Source organism: Musa acuminata, chromosome BXJ3-1 (assembly GCF_036884655.1).
Source record: "Musa acuminata AAA Group cultivar baxijiao chromosome BXJ3-1, Cavendish_Baxijiao_AAA, whole genome shotgun sequence".
Classification (NCBI taxonomy): domain Eukaryota; kingdom Viridiplantae; phylum Streptophyta; class Magnoliopsida; order Zingiberales; family Musaceae; genus Musa; species Musa acuminata.
Window position 1 is genome coordinate 29,448,286 of NC_088349.1, and position 25,296 is coordinate 29,473,581.

Below are 25,296 nucleotides of genomic sequence, written 5' to 3' on the forward strand. Positions count from 1 at the left end.
AGCACTACTCTACAGCCCGAGTCTATTCAAGTACCTAACACACAAGTTTCAACTTTACTTAGGTCTGGCAGAGTATCCCATCCTCCTGAGTGATATGTGGGACATATTAGAGGAGAGGATGTCGAGGACATTGATCCTCAAACCTACGAGGAGGCTATTATGAGTATTGACTTTGGGAAGTGGCAAGAAGCCATGAATTATAAGATGGATTCTATGTACTCTAATAAGGTTTGGAACCTAGTTGATGCACCCGAAGATATTGTACCCATCAATTGCAAGTGGATTTTTAAGAAAAAGATCGGAGTAGATGGAAAGGTAGAGACCTATTAAACAAGGCTATTGGCTAAGGGGTATCGTCAAAGGTAAGGTGTTGACTGTGATTAGATGGAAAGGTAGAAACCTTCTCACCCATAGTAATCCTAAAATCTATCCGAATTCTATTAGCTATTACAGCACACTATGATTATAAGATTTGGTAGATGGATGTGAAAACTGTATTCCTCAATGGGAACCTCGAGGAGGAGGTATATATGATACAACCTGAGGGATTTGTGTCCAAGAACTGCCCAAATAAGGTGTGCAGGTTGCTTAGATCCATTCATGGACTAAAGCAGGCTTCCTGAAGTTGGAACATAAGATTTGATGAGGCAATTAGATCTTATAACTTCGTTTAGAACAAAGATGAGCCTTGCGTGTACAGGAAGGTAAGTGGTATTGAGAAAATCTTTGGGGGCGACATCACATGCGTAGTAGAAGAACAAGAAAACAAAATCCCCAATTCCCAAAGAGATGTTCGTCGTCGTACGAAGATTAGTGCGTAAAATCTGTGAAACTGAAAAACTGTGTATAGAGTAGATTGTGTTACCTAGGGAGATCGTATATCCCTGTTTCCTTGTAGATCATTAGGAGAGGGTGAAGGAGGTCAAGCGTCCTCCACTCTAGCGGTGATCCACACAACAGGGTTGCGACGACGCTCTTCAAAACTCTAGGCCTACTCTGAGGTGGAGAGGGGAAGGAGAATAGGAGAGGCAAGCAAAGACTCTAGCCTTTGAGGCCCTAAATCCCTCCTATTTATAGAGGTCTCCTATCAAACCATAATAGATCCTCGCCTAGTGGGTATTGGATCTGCATCCAATAACCCAAGCCTTTTAGATTAGTGGATCTCTATCCAATAATCTCTCATGGGCTCTAATTGGATCTCGTCCATGGGATCCAATAATTCAGGGGCTTATTGGATATCCAATAAGACAAGGGCTCCGTCGAATATCTCATATCCGAACCTCTACTTATCGCAATGCCTACCATATGTGTGTGACCCTTTAGGCCCAATATCGAGCTGGCCATGAGTCATATTTGTTAGAACTCCTTTTAACTTAGTGAATTATTATCTCTGTAATAATTCACTTGACTCATCGACTACGGACATACTAGGCCACTACGCCGTAGTCCCCAAACGATACAGGGGAATCCAATCCATTGGACCTGTTTGTCCTTAGTTACCGTATACCTATAGTTCCTCATCCATCTAATATCTTAGAGACCGTATAACGAGCATGATGCTATCAGACCCATACGGTTTCTTCTCGAGTCTCACTCTAATCGGATTCTCCCAGAGAACTCTTTCTCTCTCAACCCGAATGACCCTATCCAGGGATTTATTTAAGCAAGAACACATGGGATATTTCTCTCATGATGCCGAGAGTGGATGATCCTCTATTGACACTCAATAGCCCTCGTAAGGTCGACTACCACTCCCAATGACCAGTTGTACTAGATTTGGGACAACCAAACCTATAAGTCTGGTATCAAAGAGTGGAGCACTCATACAAGATATCCTTGGTATCTCAAGTCTAAGGACCAGATATACCACTAGGACTACGAAATCGCTGTCTAACAATAAGGCATCATCAACCATCCAACATTCCGTAAGCAGATCAATCCGTGAACTCATTCTCCAATGAGCACTTGTACTATATCCCTAGTGTCCCTATAAGAGCAGCTATGAGACCAACTGCATCCATCATATGGACGGGTATACAGCACACCAGTCTGTCTGGTTATCATGATGTCCCTCTCGAGTAACCTATGACCGGGATTATTTAGGATATGTGTTTAAAGGTGAATCGATCTCGTTTTCATGATCTCATCACAATCCGATTCCCATTACACAAATCCAAGGACATCACAATATATATATATGCATATATGCAATAGTTATAAAGTAATATATGCCAAAATATAATAAGCAAAAAGATTCTGTATCAAGTCACACGTGCCATCACTCACGTGATTGGCTTGTTGGGCACCTATGACTAGCAATCACTCACTTGACCTAAAGCCAATCACCAATGTGTCAGATCCCCATCAGACCCCCGTGACGCTCATGCTAGTCATAGGTGCCCAGCAAGCCAATCACGTGAGTGATGGCACGTGTGACTTGATACAGAATCTTTTTGCTTATTATATTTTGGCGTATATCACTTTAAAGCTATTGCATAAATGCATACATATATTGTGATGTCCTTGGATTTGTACAATGGGAATCGGATCGTGATGAGATCACGATAATGAGATCGATTCACCTTTAAACACATATCCTAAATAATCCCGGTCATAGGTTACTCGAAAGGGACATCATGATAACCGGACAGATTGGTGTGCTGTATACCTATCCATATGATGGATGCAGCTGGTCTCATAGCTGCTCGTGTAGGGACACTATGAATACAGTACAGGTGCTCATTGGAGAATGAGTTTACTAATTGATCCGCTTACGGAATGCTGGATGGTTGATGATGCCTTATTGTCAGACAGCGATTCCGTAGTCCTAGTGGTGTATCTGGTCCTTAGACTTGAGACACCAAGGATGTCCTGTATGAGTCCTCCACTCTTTGATACCAGACTTATAGGTTTGGTTGTCCTAGATCTAGTACAATTGGTCATTGGGAGTGGTAGTCGACCTTACGAGAGCTATTGAGTGTCGATAGAGGATCATCCACTCTCGGCGTCATGAGAGGAATATCCCATGTGTTATTGCTCAGACAAATCCCTGGCCAGGGTCATTCGGGTTGACAAAGAAAGAGTTCTCTGGGAGAATCCAATTAGAGTGAGATTCGAGTAGAAACCGTATGGGTCTGACAACACCATGCTCGATATATAGTCTCTGGGATATTAGATTGATGAGTGATTATAGGTAAACAGTAAGTAAGAAGATTTGCAGTAATGTAAATGACAATAAGAAATGCAAACCAGAGATTACGCCGTTTTTAAAGTGGTTCGGTCAAGTGACCTACATCCACTTGCGAGGCCCCTCTTCGATGAGGCTTCCACCTTCCACTAGCAAATCTCTTGAAAGTGAAGGGTGAATACCCCTCTTACAACTTTTACAAGCGGTTCACTCTCTTACAGATTTTCAACAAGAAAGAAGGAGGTGAACACTAGCAAATTGAAAACAAGACAAGCTAACACTTTTCTAAGGCTTTTCTCTCAAACACTTGCTGCTCAAAAAGTTGTTCTCTCAGCTGAGATTTGAGGGGTATTTATAGGCCTCAAGAGGATTCAAATTTGGGCTTCAAAATTTGAATTCTCTTTGGGTTCCCGCTGTTGGAGGTGCCACCGCCCAGCCAAGCGGTGCCACTGCCCAGGGGTCGGGTGCTGGGCGGTGCCACCGCCCAGCTAGGCGGTGCCACCGCCTACAGTGTTTTCAGCCCGACTACAGTGTTTTCAGCCACTAGTTGGGCTTCAATCTTGGCTCTCTAGTTCGCTGGTTTAGCTTAATTTTTAGCCTAAACCAACTCTGACTTTGGGCCCAGTTGGCCCCTAACCAGGATATAGGATTATCTCTTAATCCTAATCCTAATTACAAGTGGACTACATAACCAAAACACATCCTAAGCAAATTTTCAACCGCGAACGTCGAGTCTTGTTCTAGCGAGCTTTCCGACGAACTTTCTGCTGACGGGCTTCTAGCAAGCTCCCGAACTTGTGATGACTTTAATGAGTAACCGAGCCTTCTCGGTGATCTCCGTGAACCTCCGACGATCTCTTCGGCGAACTTCCGAAAATTCCGACAGGTTCCCGATTTCTTCTCGGTTGGTTTTGGCAGCATCTCCGACGATTCTTCGGACTCTTAAACGTCCATCGAACTTGACTCCGGTATTCTCGCTTTGTGTTTTCTGGTTATCGTAGTTAATCCTGCACACACAAGCAAACACTCTACTCCGATCTAGACAATTATTATAACGCAAATTGACATTCTGTTGCCCGGCACGTCATTGGTTGGCGCTTCATCCGATTCTTCGGTGCATCATCCTCTCTTGCGGCTTGTTGCCCAATCGGCGGTTGACCTCCGCAACCCCGATATCCTTGGCGCAATTTCGCTCTCCTTGGCCCGATGCCCGACGCCCGAAGCCTTCTGCCATCCAATATCCTGACGTGATCTCCTCCGACGCAACGTCAATTCCTCCTGCGTTAATTGTCTAATCCTGATCGAGTAGACCTGTATCACTCAAAATGTAGTCAAACATTTAAACACAATCAATTAGTTTCATCATCAAAATCCGAGATTCAACAATCTCCCCCTTTTTTATGATGACAACTAATTGATGACTAACGGAGTTAACCTTAACTCCCCGGAGTTAACCTTAACTCCCCGGAGTTTAACTAAACTCCCCCTATCAATATGCCATTGATAGAACACTTGGATTATCCCAAATCCAAGTAACATTCATCACATGTTATGAAAAACATTTAAACTATCATGCAAATATAAAATATTTAATTCAATGCATGAAGTCATCAATATACTTCTCCCCCTATGTCATCAACAAAAAGGAGAAGTAGCTCTAGCTATTTTAAAAGATATGCAAGTTTTTGCAACATAAAGCGAGATTTTCATCACAACATATAAGCACAAAAGTATAGCAAGATTCTTAAGTTCAATCATGGCAATTCAACACTTGCTTCTTGTGCATGATTGCACTTTGCTTTTCTTTGCAATGTGCATGATAGTATTTCTTTGTAATATTCAAAATAGCAAATTGTACATCATGCTAGCTAGCATATTAAAGATGTTCAAGACAGTAAGTTTTTCTTCTCTTTTGAGAAGTGTTATTTTTGCTTCCTTTACAAAGTGCAAGCTAGCAAAGTATTTGAAAAAGTGAGCAAGTTTTGTAACATACAAGCTAGTAAAAATTTCAAAAGCAAATACAAGATAGCTTTCTTGTTGAAGTGTGTAAGCTATCGATTCTTACTTCCTATTGCAATGTGCAGGTTGCAAGTCTTGCTTCTTGAGATGGGCAAGATAATGATGTTCAAGAAGACAACTTTTGCTTCTTGAAATAAGCAAGTTAGCAATCTTTGCTACTTAAGATAGGCAAGCAAGCAATCAAGTTTTTGCATCTTCTTGACTTGTGCAAGCAAGCTATCTCCCCCTTTGTCATTGTCAAAAAGAAGGGAAGACCCATTACATCAATTATGACAAAGGTAAGTATCAATCTTAATTGTGCATCATCATATTTTCAAATTAGAATATGCACATTTTCAAAAACCTTATATTCATTCATGCATGATATTGAATAAATCGATCAATATTATAAGGATATCATACATGATACTAAAATTTTTAACTATTTGTCAACATTTTGATCATGATACCAAATATTCATCATTTAGAGTATTCATGATACAAAACATTAAATCAATATTTATAATACATAATTTTAGCGACAACTCATAGTATTTTAAATCATGATTTACATCATATGTAATACATCACATCATAATTAGAAAGCACAAGTATTGCATATATCATTGCAAATCATCAATGTTTCATATCATGATGGTATCAATTTGTCAAATTATATCCTACCAAAAAACTTATCCCCATTTGTATTTCATGCATAATTTCACTTCATCACATTAGGAGTATCAAGAGGAATTAATTGGGTGATGAGATTAATATTTCACGAATACATGGAATTGTATAACAAATCATATCATAAGTGTTTCATACATTCATATCATCACATGAAGGAATATAAACAAAAATTAGTGATGAGATCTTACTTCATGAATACAATAAAATTCATATAGCATATCATGGTTTATTAGAATTAGTCTTCCTTTTGGTGAATAGCAAAAAGAGTGGTAGGAGAGCAAGGTCTCAATTCATGCATATCAAATATTCAATCATCAAAATCATGAACCATCTAGAAAATTCTCCTCTTTAAATATTCAAAGAGAGAATCATGATGAACATTCTTGGTTTACATAAAGTTTCAATACATAATTGTCAAGATTATGAATACTAAAAGATTATGAAACATTTCGACAAATCTTCTTTTAAATAGAAAAGAAAATGTTGATTCATAAAGGATTTCATGTTATGAATTTCAAGAGATCAAGATCATGATTTCAATAAAAAATTATTCAAATTTAAATCATCAAAATCATTATCAAAATCCATGAGATTCACAAAAATGATACAAATGGATTCATCAAAATCAATAAGATTGAGCAAAATAATTTTCAAGAATGTTATCCTCTTTTCGATTATTTCAAAACATATGATTTTGTTTCATTTATACCAAATAAAAACATTTATCATGTTTAAAACCGAAAGAGTAAGATTTATTACAACAAAAATCAATAAGGTACTTTCATTATGGTAAAAATCAATGATCCATAAATCGTAAAAGATTCATCATCCATAATTTCGAAATTTATTAAGCATGATCATTAAGCGTAACACTAAAACATGGTTTCAAAATGTTTAATATTTTCATGCATATCAAATATTTTCAAATTCGAACATGCAAAATTTCAAAACTATATCTTCCATTTTTCATACATAACTCAATCATCATTATGAGCATATTATACATGATATTCAAGTCATAAATTATCAAGATGTCAAGTAGAGTAGGTTAATTTGAATGTATCATTTTTAGTGAATACCAAGAAGAATCACATCATGAAAGAATTTTGATTCATGGAAAAATTTCATGTATCGAATATCGAGAAATCAAGATGAAAATATATATGTAAAAATATTACAAGTTGTATTCAAGAGAAAAATCATTATTTGTTTTCAACTCATTCAATTTTGTCAAATCAATATCATGATTTTGATATAACTCATTTCTAATTCAAATCATCAAACCAAAATCATTTTCAAGGGATTCATATAAATCAACAAGATAGAGAAAAATAATTTCCAAGAACAATGCTTTTCTCTTTTTAGTTATTTAAATTCATGTCATTTATGCTAGATAAAAATGTGCATCAACATTTAGGATCGAAAAATGAATTTTATCATAAAAACCATCAAGACCAATAAATCATAAAAATCATCATGTATAACTTTACAATCTCATGCATAAAATCATCAAATCATAGCATCAAAACTTTCAATGGTTTCATTACAACATCAAGTAAGGTCTTATTGAACATAATTTTGAATGATTCTTATAGATATTTAAAATTTCTTTAGTTTTACTTTATATGATTGACTTTATATTAGCATGCTTCAAATTTTTGTTCTTATGTCAAAACTATACATCATGTTTGAAAACCAAAGATAAGGTTCATAAAAAAATCATCAAGCCTTCCATTCAAAAGTCATGCATCGTCATTGAAAATCAATATGGAAATCGTCAAAATACAAATTCTTGCTTCTCAAGCACATATATAAGATTAATCTTACTAGGTGTATAAGCATTAGATTTATATTTAACATTTTACTGCATTAACATAACACATGCAATTTTCAAGAAAATTAATCCTAAACTAAATTAAAAATAACTCAAGAAAGTATTATGTAATATCGAAATAAATTAGTGGGATTTTGATTACCTCATTGTTGAAAGAGGGTGAGGCATAGTTTGCCACCTCGCCTTTCTTGATTTTCTCCTCGTCTTCGGAAGAGCTCAATTCATCCCAACTTTTGTTCTTCTTGCGTTCAAAGCAAGTAGTTCCATTCTTTTTGCTTTTTAATTTTTGTTTCATTAGTAGTTTAAGTTCACCATCACTTGAGCTTATGCTCGAGTGGTCTTCATGTGTTCTATGTCCCAAATCCTTCCTATCATTTGGAAGGTTGTTCTCGAGTTTCTTTTTTGTCACATTGTTCATTTCGTAGGTCATTAGAGACCCAATAAGTTCTTCGAGAGGGAATGTTTTAAGGTCCTTGGCCTCTTGAATGGCCGTAACTTTTGGATCCCAACTTTTTGGAAGGGATCTTAAGATTTTAGTGACTAGTTCAAAATTAGAAAAACTTTTACCAAGAGCTTTGAGTCCATTGATGACATCCGTGAACCAGGTGTACATGTCTCTGATGGACTCAATTGGTTTCATCCGGAAAAGTTCGTAAGAATGTACAAGAATATTGATTTTGGACTCTTTCACTCGGCTAGTGCCTTCATGAGTGACCTCTAGAGTTCTCCAAATATCAAAAGCCGAGTCACACATCGAAACGCGATTAAATTCACTTTTGTCAAGTGCACAATATAAGGCATTCATAGCCTTTGCATTTAAAGAAAACATCTTCTTCTCCAAATTATTCCAATGGTTCATTGGGAGAGAAGACATTTCAAATCCATTTTCGACTATGTCCCATAAATTCAAATCCAAAGAAAGTAAGAAAACTCTCATTCGAGTTTTCCAACAAGTGTAGTCCGTCCCATTGAAAAAGGGAGGACGAATGAGAGAGTGACCCTCTTGAAAGCCATAAGGAGTCATTTCTATTTGGGTGTTAAACCAAAGTAGAAAACCGTGGCTCTGATACCAATTATTAGGATCGGAGTGGCACTAAGAGGGGGGGTGAATTAGTGCAGCGGATTAAAACGTTGATTTCGATAAATTTTTCGTACGATAAGAACGGAACTTGAAAAGCTTAACTTGAAAGCGTATTCTTAAAGTTGCGCAGCAAAGGTAATGATGAAACAAAGCAAGTAAGAAGATTTGCAGTAATGTAAATGACAATAAGAAATGCAAACCAGAGATTACGCCGTTTTTAAAGTGGTTCGGTCAAGTGACCTACATCCACTTGCGAGGCCCCTCTTCGATGAGGCTTCCACCTTCCACTAGCAAATCTCTTGAAAGTGAAGGGTGAATACCCCTCTTACAACTTTTACAAGCGGTTCACTCTCTTACAGATTTTCAACAAGAAAGAAGGAGGTGAACACTAGCAAATTGAAAACAAGACAAGCTAACACTTTTCTAAGGCTTTTCTCTCAAACACTTGCTGCTCAAAAAGTTGTTCTCTCAGCTGAGATTTGAGGGGTATTTATAGGCCTCAAGAGGATTCAAATTTGGGCTTCAAAATTTGAATTCTCTTTGGGTTCCCGCTGTTGGAGGTGCCACCGCCCAGCCAAGCGGTGCCACTACCCAGGGGTCGGGTGCTGGGCGGTGCCACCGCCCAGCTAGGCGGTGCCACCGCCTACAGTGTTTTCAGCCCGACTACAGTGTTTTCAGCCACTAGTTGGGCTTCAATCTTGGCTCTCTAGTTCGCTGGTTTAGCTTAATTTTTAGGCAAAACCAACTCTGACTTTGGGCCCAGTTGGCCCCTAACTAGGATATAGGATTATCTCTTAATCCTAATCCTAATTACAAGTGGACTACATAACCAAAACACATCCTAAGCAAATTTTCAACCGTGAACGTCGAGTCTTGTTCTGGCGAGCTTTCCGACGAACTTTCTGCTGACAGGCTTCTAGCAAGCTCCCGAACTTGTGATGACTTTAATGAGTAGCCGAGCCTTCTCGGTGATCTCCATGAACCTCCGACGATCTCTTCGGCGAACTTCCGAAAATTCCGACAGGTTCCCGATTTCTTCTCGGTTGGTTTTGGCAGCATCTCCGACGATTCTTCGGACTCTTAAACGTCCATCGAACTTGACTCCGGTATTCTCGCTTTGTGTTTTCTGGTTATCGTAGTTAATCCTGCACACACAAGCAAACACTCTACTCCGATCTAGACAATTATTATAACGCAAATTGACATTCTGTTGCCCGGCACGTCATTGGTTGGCGCTTCATCCGATTCTTCGGTGCATCGTCCTCTCTTGCGGCTTGTTGCCCAATCGGCGGTTGACCTCCGCAACCCCGATATCCTTGGCGCAATTTCGCTCACCTTGGCCCGATCCCCGACGCCCGAAGCCTTCTGCCATCCAATATCCTGACGTGATCTCCTCCGACGCAACGTCAATTCCTCCTGCGTTAATTGTCTAATCCTGATCGAGTAGACCTGTATCACTCAAAATATAGTCAAACATTTAAACACAATCAATTAGTTTCATCATCAAAATCCGAGATTCAACAGTCTCATAGTTGCTCGTGTAGGGACACTAGGGATACAGTACAGGTGATTATTTGAGAATGAGTTCACTAATTGATCCGCTTGCGGAATGTTGGATAGTTGATGATGCCTTATTATTAGACAACGATTCCATAGTCCTAGTAGTGTATTTGGTCCTTAGACTTAAGACACCAAGGATGTCTTTTATGAGTGTTCCACTCTTTGATACTAGACTTATAGGTTTGGATGTCCCAGATCTAGTACAGCTGGTCATTGGGAGTAGCAGTCGACCTTATGAGGGCTTTTGAGTGTCGATAGTGAATCATCTACTCTTGACATCATGAGAGGAATATCCCATATGTTCTTGCTCAAACAAATCCCTAGCTAGGGTCATTCGGATTGAGAGAGAAAGAGTTTTCCAAGAGAATCCGATTAGAGCGAGACTCGAGAAGAAACCATATGGGTCTGATAGCACCGTAGCCGATATACGGTCTCTAGGATATTAGATGGATGAGGGACTATAGGTATATGGTAAATGAAGATAGACAAGTCTAATGGATTGGATTCCCCTGTATCGTCTGGGGACTACGGCGTAGTGGCCTAGTACATCCGTAGTAGATGAGTCGAGTGAATTATTATAGAGATAATAATTCACTAAGTTAGAAGGAGTTCTAACAGGTATGACTCATGGCCAGCTAGATATTGGGCCTAGAGGGTCACACACATATGGTAGGCATTGCGATGAGTAGAGCTTCAGATATGAGATATCCGCCGGAGCACCTATCTTATTGGATATTCAATAAGCCTCTGAATTATTGGATCCCATGAATGAGATCTAATAAGAGCCCATGAGAGATTATTGGATAGAGATCCACTAATCTAAAAGGCTTGGGTAATTATATGCAGATCCAATACCCACTAGGGGAGGATCCATTAGGGTTTGACAGGGAATCTCTATAAATAGGAGGGATTCAGTGGTTCATAGGCTAGAGCCTTTGCTTGCCTCTCCTATTCTCCTCCCCCTCTCTACCTCAAAGCAGGCTTGGAGTTTTGAGGAGTGTTGTCGCAGCCCTACTATGTGGATCACCGCTAGAGAGAAGGACACTTGACCTCCTTCACCCTCTCCTAGAGATCTGCAAGGAAACAGGGATATATGATCTCTCTAGGTAACACAATCTATTCTATATGCAGTTTGTTTCACGGATTTTTACACACCAATCTTCGCACGACAATGAACATATTTTTGCGAAATTGGGGATTTTGTTTTCTTGTTCTTCTGCTGCGCATGTGATGTTGCCCCCAAGATTTCCCTACACTAAAATGTTCCACTCCAGCCCAATGTATGATTCTTCCACTTTAATCGATTTATCTTTCCATGATCAAAGTTAGTCCTATATCACTCAAATACTAATTAGACCATAACTTCATCAATTGATTTCATTATCAAAATCTAAGATTCAACAATCTTCTCCTTTTTTATAATGGCAACCAATTGATAATGGAGTTTAAACAAACTCTCCCTATCAATATGTTATATTGAAATAAAGTTTGAATGCAGAAAATCATTGCATGCATCATGAGTATTGAAAGAACTAATTGACAACATCATTGCATGCATCATAAAATCATGAGTATTTTATGCATAATCATAATTTCAAATCATCAAAGTGCATCATACCATACATGATTCAAATCATTATCATAACTTCTCCCCCTTTGTCATCAATAAAAAGGAGAAAAGTGCAACTAACATATTTTTGAAACATGCAAGTTCTACTTCACTATAGAGCATGCAAGCTAGTAAGTTATAAAGATTTGCAAGTTTAGCAATTTTGTTTTCCTTAAGATGTGGAAGCTAGCACTTTTGATTCTTCTTGAAATGTGCAAGCTAGCAAACTTTATTTCTTTTTTGAGATGTGCAAGCTAGCAAGTTTTTCTTCTCTTTAAAATGTGCAAGCTAGCAATCTTTGCTTCTCTTTTGAGATGAGCAAGCTAGCAAGTTTTGTCTCTCTTTTAAATGTGCAAGCTAGCAATCTTTGCTTCGCTTTTGTTATGAACAAGCTAGCAAGTTTTCCTCTCTTTGAAATGTGCAAGCTAGCAATCTTTGCTTCTCTTTTGAGATGAGCAAACTAGCAAGTTTTGCCTCATTTTGAAATGTGCTAGCTACCAATCCTTTCTCCCCTTTATCATTGTCAAAAAGAAGGAAATAAGACAATGTTATAATTCTTTTCCTTTCACATTAATTTTCAAGTCATGATAAAAAAGATAAATTTAAATCAAGAGTAATGAGGTATACAATTCATGAATACAATGGAGTATTATAAAATAAATAAATCATGACATGAAAGATATTAATATCAAATTGTGAATACTACAAAACAAGATTTATTTTGACAAATCTCCTTTTAAATGAAAAGAAATCTTAGGAGATCAAATAGTAAAATATCCTCAAAAGAAATTTTAAGTCATGAATTCTGAGAAATTAAGAAAAAATCATGATTCATTTTGATATATATTCTCTTTAATAAAATGCAAGAATCATATGAGAATAAAGAGTAAGGGATCTTGATTCATAGAAAAAAAATCTCAAGTTATAATTCCAAGAATTCAAGATCATGATTTAGATAAAACTTCTTTTTAGTAAATAACAAAAATAAACATAGGAAATCAAAAAAATCTTGATTCACAAAAAAATCTCAATTATCGAATGAAAGATTTATATAAAACTCATTTAAATTTAAATCATAAAAATCACTTTTATAGTTCAAGAGATTCATAAAAAATAACATAAATAGATTTATTATTCTCTTATTAAAATATTCGATAAGGCATAGAGATATTTTTAACAAAAAATTATTAGAACCCTTGCGAATTCTAAGCTTGGGGTTTATCTCTTTAGGGGATCGGACTCCTTGGAACTCTATAAGGGTTCCTTCTTCTAGGTTTCTGCTCAAAGGCTGCTAAAAGGATTCATCTATTCATTGAAAAAAGCGGATTAATATATGACTATTTATAGGGCTTCAAAACCCCAACTCCTAATAAGACTCCTACTCAAGACTCCTACTTCTAACCAACTCCTAATGCATCTCTAAGAAGCAACCACCAAACTAATCCTAACCTTAGCCGGCCTCTTCACCACTTTAATAAGGGTTGGCTAGGTAGGTTTTACATGAATGCCCATTTCAAAAAAACTCAATTAGGACTCTCCTAGATAGAGTCCTAACTGTTGAATCTCGGATTTTGATTATGAAATCAATTGATGGGTTAATTGATCTAATCCATATTATTGAGTTAAGTGTGCAGGATTTACTACGATAACCAGAAAACACAAAGCAAGAATACCGGAGTCAAGATCGATGGACGTTTAAGAGTCCGAAGAATCGTCGGAGATGCTGCCGGAACCAACCGAGAAGAAATCGGGAACCTATCGGAATTTTTGGAAGTTCGCCGAAGAGATCGTCGGAGGTTCACGGAGATCACCGAGAAGGCTCGACTACTCGTTAAAGTCATCACAAGATCGGGAGCTTGATGGGAGTTCGTCGGAAGAAGCTCGTCGGAAAGCTCGTCGAAACAAGACTCAACGTTCACGGTTGAAAGCTTGCTTAGGATGTGTTTTTGTTATGTAGTTCACTTGTAATTAGGATTAGGATTAAGAGATAATCCTATATCCTGGTTAGGGGCCAACTGGGCCCAAAGTCAGATATGGTTTGGGCTAAAATTAAGCCAAACCAGTGAAAACGGAGAGCCAGGCGGTGGCACCGCCTGGCTGGGCGGTAGCACCGCCCAGCACCCGAGAGCTGGGCGATGACACCTCCTGGGCTGGGCGGTTGCACCACCCAGCACCTGAACGCTGGGCGGTGGCACCGCTAGGCTGGGCGGTGGCACCGCCAGTATCGGGAACCCAAAGAGAATTCAAATTTTGGAGCCCAAAATTTGAATCCTCTTGAGGCCTATAAATACCCCTCAAATCTCAGCTGAGGTTACAACTTTTGAGAAGCATTTTGATTGAGAGAAAAGTCTTAGAAAGTCTTAGCAAGTCTTGTTTTCAATTTGCTAGAGAGTTCTCCTCCTTCTTTCTTATTGAAAATTTGTAAGAGGTTGAGCTGTTTGTAAAAGGTTGTAAGAGGGGTATTGACACTTCCATTTCAAGAGATTTGCTAGTGGAAGGTGGGAGCCTCATCGAAGAGGGGCCTCGCAAGTGGATGTAGGTCATTTGACCAAACCACTCTAAAATCGGCGTAATCTCTGGTTTGCATTTCATTATTGCTGTTTACATTACTACAAACCTTCTTACATGCTTTAGTTCCTTATTACCTTTGCTGCGCAACTTCAAGAATACGCTTTCAAGTTAAGTCTTTCAAGTTTCGTTCTTATCATACGAAAGATTTTTCTAAAACTGAAGTTTTAATCCGCTGCACTAATTCACCCCCCCCCCCTCTTAGTGTCGCTCCGATCCTAACAAGTGGTATCAGAGCGAGGTTATCTCTCATATTTGGTTTAATACCCAAGAGAGATGGCTTACTCCGGCATGCAAGAGGGCCACTCTATTGCACGACCACCTTTGTTTAATGGGTCAGATTACACATATTGGAAGACTCGCATGAGAATCTTTCTCATTTCTATGGACTTTGAGCTTTGGTCTATTGTTGAAAACGGATTTCAAAAATCTTCTCTTCCAATGAGTGAATGGAATGAATCGGAGAAGAAGGTTTTTGCTTTAAATGCAAAGGCTATGAATGTATTGTTTTGTGCATTAGACAAAAATGAATTTAATCGTGTTTCAATTTGTGATTCGGCCTTTGATATTTGGAGAACTCTTGAGGTCACTCATGAAGGCACTAGCCGAGTGAAAGAGTCCAAAATCAACATCCTTGTGCACTTTTACGAACTTTTTCGAATGAAACCAAGTGAGTCCATCGGAGACATGTACACCCGGTTTACGGATGTCATCAATGGACTCAAAGCTCTTAGTAAAGATTTTACTAACTTTGAACTAGTAACTAAAATCTTAAGATCTCTCCCTAAAAGTTGGGATCCAAAAGTTACGGCCATTCAAGAGGCCAAAGACCTTAAAGCATTCCCTCTTGAAGAACTCATTGGGTCTCTAATGACCTACGAAATGACATGTCAAGCTCATGACGAGCTCGAGAACCCCCTTCCAAAGAACAGGAAGGATATGGCACTCAAATCACAAGAAGACCACTTGAAAGGAACATCAAGTGATGAGGACAGTGACAATGACATTGCACTTTTGACTCAAAAATTTAAGAAATACTTAAGAAAGAACAAATTTAAAAACAAATTTGAACAAAAGAAGGACCAAGTGATTTGCTATGAATGCAAAAAACCGGGACACTACAAGAACGATTGTCCTTAAGCCAAAAAGAGAACATCAAAGAAGAAGGCACTCAAGGCAATGTGGGATGATTCAAGCGCGTCCGAAGAAGAGGAGTCCAACACTGAGCAAGTTGCTCATTACGCGCTAATGGCTTTAGGAGAAGAGGTATGTGATTTATTTAATGAAGATTTATCTTTTGAAGAACTCTCTATCGCTTTTCATGAATTATTTGATGAATGTAGAATTGTTAGCAAGAAGTTAAGTATCTTAAAGAAAGAGCATGCTTTGCTACAAGATAAGTTTGAGAATCTTCAAATTCCTCCATGCTCTAAGTGTGAGCATTTAGAAGCAATAAAAAATGAAAATTTGCTTCTTAAAGAAACCTTAAACAAGTTTAAGGTTGGTAGCAAAGGATTAGATATGATCCTTGCACACAAGGTCACATCGCAAATAGAAATGGAATTGGATTTGTAAAAGGATTACATCAAAATCCTACTACTTTCATAAAAGGACCTACATTACATGTTTCCTCTTATATGAAATGCAACTTCTGTTGCAAATCCGGACATATTGCCTACAAATGTCCATTTAGGAAAATTAGTTCACGAAAATTAATATGGGTTCCTAAAGGAACTATAAAGGATTCAATAATAAATAACAAAATTAGTGGGTCAATTTTTGGGGCACCCAAAATCAAATGGGTACCTAAAAATCATCCTCTTTTGTAGACAAACCCACAAGCTAGGAGCAAGAGATGGTATCTCGATAGTGGATGCTCAAGACATATGACTGGAGATCCATCTCATTTCTCTATGCTCACTAGCAAAGAAGAAGGGTACGTCACCTTCGAAGACAACAACAAAGGCAAAATCATTGGCAAGGGAACTATTGGTAACAAATTTAGTTTTTCCATTGATGATGTTTTACTAGTTGATGGATTGAAACCCAATCTCTTAAGTATTAGTCAACTATGCGATAAAGGTTATATCGTTAGATTTGAATCAAATATGTGCATTATTGAAAAACCAAATCATAACATGACTATGATTGCTTTAAAACAAAATAATGTCTATACCATCAATCTTGATGAACTAGGTAATGAAATGTGTTTCTCCGCCGTAAATGATGATGCTTGGCTTTGGCATAGGAGATTAGGTCATGCAAGCATGAAAACAATATCTAAAATCTCATCTCAAGAATTAGTATGAGGGATTCCGAATATGAAGTTTATTAAGGATAAGGTATGCGATGCATGTCAACTAGGCAAACAAATAAAAACAAGCTTCAAACCAAAAAATCAAATTAGCACCACTAGACCATTACAATTGATCCATTTGGACTTATTTGGACCAATTGATACAACAAGTCTAGGTGGAAGCAAATATGCTTTTGTGATTGTGGATGACTACTCTAGATACACTTGGACCTATTTCTTAGCTCACAAAAGTGATTGCTTCAAGTGTTTCTCTAAGTTTTGTAAACTCACTCAAAACGAAAAAGGCTTCATGATTTCATCAATTCGGAGTGATCACGGTGGTGAATTCCAAAATCGTGACTTTCAAAATTTTTGCGAACTTAATGGGTACAATCATAACTTCTCAACTCCAAGAAATCCTCAACAAAATGGAGTAGTTGAAAGGAAAAATAGAAACCTACAAGAAATGGCAAGAACTATATTAAATGAACATAGTTTACCCAAATATTTTTGGGCCGAAGCCGTAAATACGACTTGTTACATCATGAATAGGGTCCTAATAAGACCATCTCTATCAAAAACTCCCTATGAATTATGGAATAACAAAAAACCAAATATTTCTTATTTTAAAGTTTTTGGTTGTAAATGCTTCATTTTAAATGAAAAGGATGTCCTAGGTAAATTTGATGCTAAATCCGATGAAGGCATTTTTCTTGGTTACTCCTCCGTTTCTAAGGCCTTTCGTGTCTTTAACAAAAGGACCTTAGTAATAGAAGAGTCTATTCATGTAGTTTTTAATGAAATTTCTGATTTAAAGAAAAATGATTTTGATGATGATCTTGGTTTTGATAATTTGAATTTAAATGAACCCCCTCCTCAAAATAGCCATTTGAATGCATCTTCTTTCGAAATTTCTTTACCCAAAGAATGGAAGTATGTAGATGCTCATCCAAAGGAGCTAATTATAGGAGATACAACAAAAGGGGTTCAAACTCGTTCTTCTTTCAAGAATTTTTGTGCTAACGCCGCTTTCCTTTCTCAAATTGAACCTAAATGCATTGATGAAGCCTTAAAAGATGATTTTTGGGTCATTGCAATGCAAGAAGAATTGAACCAATTTGAGAGGAATGAGGTATGGAATCTTGTTCCTAGACCAAGTGACCACTTAGTCATAGGTACTAAGTGGGTCTTTAGAAACAAGCAAGACAAAAATGGTATCGTGGTTAGAAACAAGGCTAGATTAGTGGCCAAAGGTTTCAACCAAGAAGAAGGTATCGATTACGAAGAAACCTTCGCTCCCGTGGCTCGATTAGAAGCCATAAGAATGCTCCTTGCTTATGCTAGTAGTAATAATTTTAAACTATTTCAAATGGATGTCAAAAGTGCTTTCTTGAATGGTTTTATTTCCGAAGAAGTATATGTCGAACAACCTCCCGGATTTGAAAATTCTCTTCTTCCTAATCATGTATTCAAATTGACTAAAGCTCTCTATGGCTTGAAACAAGCTCCTAGAGCTTGGTATGAAAGGCTTAGTTCCTTTCTTATTTTAAATAATTTTACCAAAGGCAAGGTTGATACTACATTGTTTATTAAACATTTTGAAAATAATTTTCTTATTGTGTAAATTTATGTTGACGATATTATTTTTGGCTCTTCGGATGAATCACTATGTGAATCATTTGCCAAATGTATGAGTCATGAATTTGAAATGAGTTTAATGGGTGAATTAACTTTCTTTTTAGGATTACAAATCAAACAACTTAGTGATGGTATATTTCTTAACCAATCCAAATATACATTAGAATTGTTAAAACGATTTAACATGGATAATTCAAAAGCAATAAACACCCCTATGAGTACTGCGACTAAGTTAGATATGGATGAAAATAGTGAAAATTTTGATCAAAAAACATATAGGGGAATGATAGGTAGTCTACTCTACCTCATCGCGACTAGACCAGATATTATGTTTAGTGTAGGACTTTGCGCTAGGTTTCAATCTAATCCTAAATTATCTCATCTAAAGAGTGTTAAAAGAATATTTAGGTATCTTAAAGGAACTCTAAATTTAGGATTGTGGTATCCAAAATCTGAAAAATTCAATCTAATAGCTTATGCAGATGCCGATTTTGGCGGATGCAGGATAGATAGAAAAAGTACATCCAGAACATGCCAATTTTTAGGACATGCACTTGTTTCTTGGACTTCCAAGAAACAAAATTCAGTTGCACTATCTACGACGGAAGCCGAATACATTGCTGCAAGTGCATGTTGTGCACAAGTCATTTGGATGAAAAATACATTAGAAGACTATGGAATTCACTTTAAAAACATTCCCATAAAATGTGTTAATACTAGTGCCATATGTCTTACTAAAAATCCAATTCAGCACTCTAGAACTAAGCACATCGACGTTAGGCATCATTTCCTTAACAATGATGTTGTTCTAGAATTCATTAACACAAAGCATCAATTAGCAGATATATTTACAAAAGCTTTGAATGAAGACCAATTTGAATTCATTAGAAGGGAATTAGGTATGTTAAATTGTCCCTAAGAATAAACTTGTTTGAATGGATTTTCCGTAAAGTTTTTCATTCTCTCTCCGTTCCTCGGTGACTTGTTAAATTATCTTATCCTATCTTGAGTCAAACACCACTTCCATCTGATCAAGATTAATGATTTTATGATATTTTGAATCTCGAAATTGATTTTTATGGCTTGATTATGAGTTTCAAGTTGACGAATTAAATTGAATGGATTTGTATTCGAATTATGATCTTGACTTATTGGAGTTACTACTTAAAATTTTTTTCTTATCCTAAATCTCTTCTTTGTACATCTATAATTTTTGTTATTTATAAAAAGAAGAGATTTGATAATATGGATGAATGCTGAATTTTCCTTTAAGATGAACTCTGCGTAAATATTTTAGCATACTTAATTTTGAATGATAAAATCTTTGTATGATCAATGATAATATAGATGAGTGATGTATGATCAATGATAAAATCTTTGTATGATAAATTATGTGCTTCAAGTCTCATTCTCTTTTTGTTGATGACAAAGGGGGAGAAAAGTGATGACTTGTATCATTTTAATAGTATGACTTATATGAATTGCAAAAGCTTGTGTGATATGAATGTCTTATATGCCTTGCAAAATCCTTGAGAATATCATAAGATTGATTGATCATATTGAAAGCATGCCTTACATCGATATCATGAAATTCATGTTGAAAATCTTTATCTCCTATCGTAGTAAAAATTGTCCCATATCATTTGACTTATGATTTTCATCGAAGTTTCACATTTACTATTGCTTAATGAGAATAACGATAAGTTCTACAGTTAGAACTTATCGGTTTATGCTTGAATTCAATGGATGAAATTCAAGTGTTTTCATCTTCTCATAATATGGCATAGAGATAGGGGGAGTTATGTTTAACTCCGTCATCAATTGATTGTCATCATCAAAAAGGGGGAGATTGTTGAATCTCGGATTTTGATGATGAAATCAATTGATGGGTTAATTGATCTAATCCATATTATTGAGTTAAGTGTGCAGGATTAACTACGATAACCAGAAAACACAAAGCAAGAATACCGGAGTCAAGATCGATGGACGTTTAAGAGTCCAAAGAATCGTCGGAGATGCTGCCGGAACCAACCGAGAAGAAATCGGGAACCTATCAGAATTTTTGGAAGTTCGCCGAAGAGATTGTCGGAGGTTCACGGAGATCACCGAGAAGGCTCGACTACCCGTTAAAGTCATCACAAGATCGGGAGCTTGATGGGAGTCCGTCGGAAGAAGCTCGTCGGAAAGCTCATCTAAACAAGACTCAACGTTCGCGGTTGAAAGCTTGCTTAGGATGTGTTTTTGTTATGTAGTTCACTTGTAATTAGGATTAGGATTAAGAGATAATCTTATATCCTGGTTAGGGGCCAACTGGGCCCAAAGTCAGATATGGTTTGGGCTAAAATTAAGCCAAACCAGTGAAATCGGAGAGCCAGGCGGTGGCACCGCCTGGCTAGGCGGTAGCACCGCCCAGCACCCGAGAGCTGGGCGGTGACACCTCCTGGGTTGGGCGGTTGCACCACCCAGCACCCGAACGCTGGTCGGTGGCACCGCTTGGCTGGGCGGTGGCACCGCCAGTATCGGGAACCCAAAGAGAATTCAAATTTTGGAGCCCAAAATTTGAATCCTCTTGAGGCCTATAAATACCCCTCAAATCTCAACTGAGGTTATAACTTTTGAGAAGCATTTTGATTGAGAGAAAAGTCTTAGAAAGTCTTAGCAAGTCTTGTTTTCAATTTGCTAGAGAGTTCTCCTCCTTCTTTCTTAATGAAAATTTGTAAGAGGTTGAGCTGTTTGTAAAAGGTTGTAAGAGGGGTATTGACCCTTCCATTTCAAGAGATTTGCTAGTGGAAGGTGGGAGCCTCATCGAAGAGGGGCCTCGCAAGTGGATGTAGGTCATTTGACCAAACCACTCTAAAATCGGCGTAATCTTTGGTTTGCATTTCATTATTGCTATTTACATTACTGCAAACCTTCTTACATGCTTTAGTTCCTTATTACCTTTGCTGCACAACTTCAAGAATACACTTTCAAGTTAAGTCTTTCAAGTTTCGTTCTTATCATACGAAAGATTTTTCTAAAACCGAAGTTTTAATCCGCTGCACTAGTTCACCCCCCCCCTCTTAGTGCCGCTCCGATCCTAACACTAACAGACCCGCCCTCTTCAAATCAGTGTTGTCCTCGAGGCTGACGCTTTATGAATTCTGAGAATTTAATCTTCAAGTCGTCATAGTTCTCCCAAGTGGCATCTTTTGTTGGTAGGTTCGCCCACTATATTAGCACTTCAGTAGTAGGTCGTCATTGTTGAGTTACGATCCATCGATCAATAATGGCACTTGGTTGGTGTTAGAATCCTTGCAGATTCTAAACTTAGGGTTAATCTCTTTAGGGGATCGGCCCCCTTGGAACTCTATAGGGGTTCCTCTCTCCAAGTTGCTGCTCAAAGGCTATAGAAAAGATTCATCTATTGCTTGTGAAAAGAGGAGGAATACATAACTATTTATAGGGCTTCTAAACCCTAACTCCTAATAGGACTCCTACTCAAGACTCCTACTTCTAACCAACTCCTAATAGGACTCCTACTCAAGACTCCTATTCCTTTACAACTCCTAATTCTTCTCTAAGAAACAACCTCCTAACCCTAGCCGGCCTCTTCACCTCTTTAATAGGGGTCAGCTTAGGTAGATTTTACATGAATGTCCCTCTCAATTAGGACTCTCCAAGCTAGAGTCCTAACAGACCTGCCCTCTTCAAATCAGCATTGTCCTCGAGGCTGATGATTCATGAATTCTGGAAATTTGATCTTCAAGTCGTCATAGTTCTCCCAAGTAGCATCTTCTATTGGTAGGTTCGTCCACTGTATTAGCACTTCATTAGTGGGTCGTCGTCGTCGAGTCACGATTCGTCGATCAATGATGGCACTTGGCTGGGTCTGGAGTTCTGCTTGGGTAGTCTTATTTAGTGGGTGGCTTTGAGCTATCTACAAACACCTATTTACAACTTTCATCTGGCCATCAGTTTGTGGGTGATATGCCGTACTCCTTTTCAATTTAGTACCCTACATATGGAATAACTTTGTCCAAAATCTGCTTGTGAAGATGCAAGTAGAATTTGTCACAAGCATAATGCATCCCTTATAGTGTAATTCTTTTAAGTCCCAATTGTAATGAGCCACGGAGCTTGGTGCTTCCTCCAATTTTTTTATAATTTTACTAGTCTCTGAATCTTCCTGCCATTCCATCTTAATATCCTCAAGGAAGTCGCTGGTCAGAAGTGAAACGGTCGAAACTTCAGCTTTCTCGGTTAGCTGCGAAAGCGCAACTGTAAGAACATTCTCTTTCCCCTTTTTGTAAGTTATTTCATAATCAAATCTAAGTTTTGTTACCCATTCTTGCTGCTCAGGGGATGATATCTTTCGCTCCAAAAAGTATTTGAGGCTTTTATGGTCGGTTTTAATTTGAAATCGTCGGCCAATCAAGTAGGGTCTCCACCTCGTTGCTGCGCGCACAATGGCGAGCATCTCCTTATCATATGTTGACTTATTTTGATGGGAGGGAGATAATGCCTTGCTAGTGTATGCGAGTGGTCGACCATCTTGCATGAGAATGGCTCCAATTCCGACTCCAGATTCGTCGGCCTCAATAATGAAGGGTCGGTTGAAATCTGGTAGTGTTAGCACTAGCATCGTCGTCATGGCTACCTTAAGTTTGTCGAAGGCAGCGGTGGCTCTGTCCAACCATTAGAAGACATCTTTTTCCAGTAAGGAAGTAAGTGGTGCACTGATCTTTCCATAGTTTTTCATGAACTTGCGGTAGTAGCCTGTTAAACCCAGAAAGCCATATAGCAATTTTATGTTCCTCGAGGTTGGCCAGTTTTGCATTGCTCTAATTTTGAAGGGGTCCACTGCCATACCTTCCTCTGATATGATATGCCCAAGATATTCCACCTTCTATTGAAGAAAGCAAAAATTCGTAGTGGTTGTTGTGTGTTCAAAAGGTGGTTTTCGGTATGTCTTCTTTGCACACTCGTATTTGATGATACTTGGATCAAAGGTCCAGCTTTGTGAAGATTTATGCTCCCTTTCATCTAGTAATTCATCTACTATTGGAATAGGGTATTTATCCTTGACGGTTATGCCATTGAGAGCTCGGTAATCAATACACAATCGCCATGTTCCGTCCTTCTTTCGTACAAGGAGCACCGGTGAAGAGTAGGGGCTGCAACTTGGCCGAATAACTCCTATTTCGAGCATCTCTTTTACAATCCTTTCTATTTTATCCTTTTGGAGATATAGATACCGATAAGGTTGAGTATTTGCTGGAGATTTGTCTGGAAAAATCATTATACAATGATCATGCCGATGAGTAAGAGGTTGGTTGTGCGGCTCGTCAAATATATCTGAAAATTCAGCAAGCAAAGGAAGTAGGTTTGAATCTTCAAATTCTATTGGCTCTCCTTTAATTTTCTGCTCAAGTTGTACCATAAAGCCCCTGCATGCTTTATGCAAAACCTTCTCCATTTGTTGTGTGCAAATCGTCGTTACGTTGCCCCCACGTTTCCCATGCAATATCACCTGTTTCTCCTTACTGTAAAATTTCATAATTAGTTGCATAAAATTCCAAGAAATATCACATAATGTCGTCAACCATTTAATTTTGAGCATGGCCTCATGATCTTCAAGAGGAAGAAGGAAGAAATATGCAATTATCTCTTGGTAAGGCCTTATGATCAGCAACAGTTTCACTAACGGGCGCCTATGATCATACTTCAAAATCCATCCATCGGCGACCTTAACATCAAACCTGCTGCAATTGTCGATAGGTAAGGCCATCTGGACAGCAACCTTACTATTTAGAAAGTTATTAGTACTGCCCGTGTCGATGAGAACAATGATCGGTTGTTGTTTGAGAAGGCCTTCAACTTTCATCATTTGCGGGTTTGAGTAGCCAGCTAGTGCATGTACCGTAACTTCGGTCGGTTGTGGCTCTTCTTCTGCATCTTCTTCTTCATGTTCAAGGCTCTCTTATGGATGTTCAATGACCTTTTCTTCTATTGGTTCAAACATAAGAAGTCTCCCTTTACTACAACGATGCTCACGGCTCCACGGCTCGTCGCAATGCCAACATAACCTCTTCGCATATCGCTCCTGAAGCTCTTCTCTTGTTAAAATCTTTGGTGTAGGGACTTGGTCGATAGTAGGGGGGGCTGAGGACTTCAATATTGTTGGTTGAGGAGTGACCCTAGTCCTCCGAGCTTCATAGTTCAATTGCTCCTCTTGATGTCGTGTGAAAGAGATGGCTGCCATAAGCGTGTACGGTTGTCGCGCTTTAACTTCTCGGATCTCCGGCTTCAAGCCCTCAATGAAGGTCCTCAATAGTTATTTTTGAGACCAATCACGAGTTTGATTAGATAACCTTTCAAACCTAGTTTGGTACTCCTGAATGGTGGAGGTTTGTCGGATCTTTGCTAGTTGTCCGTCAATATTCTCGTAATCGGTTGGTCTGAAGCGGATCAGCAGTCCTTCTATGAATTATCACCATGAAAGAACTCCATAAGTATGTTCAAACCAGTCAAACCACTGTATAGCAACCCCTTCAAGATGTATAGCTGTAATTTTCACCATAGATGCATCCGCGGTTTTATGGTACCAAAAATATCGCTCCGCGTGCGAGATCCAACCAATCGGGTCTCCTTCTTCCCATCTAGGGAAGTCCACTCTCATGCATGGATAGTTGGGGTTGGTCATAGAGCTTCCCCTCTCTTGGAAGTCATATCTTCAGGCTTGGTGCGATTGGGCAAAGCTCTCTCCGTGATGTGATTTCTTCGGGCTTAGTGGTCGGCCCAATCTGAGTTCGGTAAAAAGCGTTCGAATCTTATCCTCTATTCATGCCTT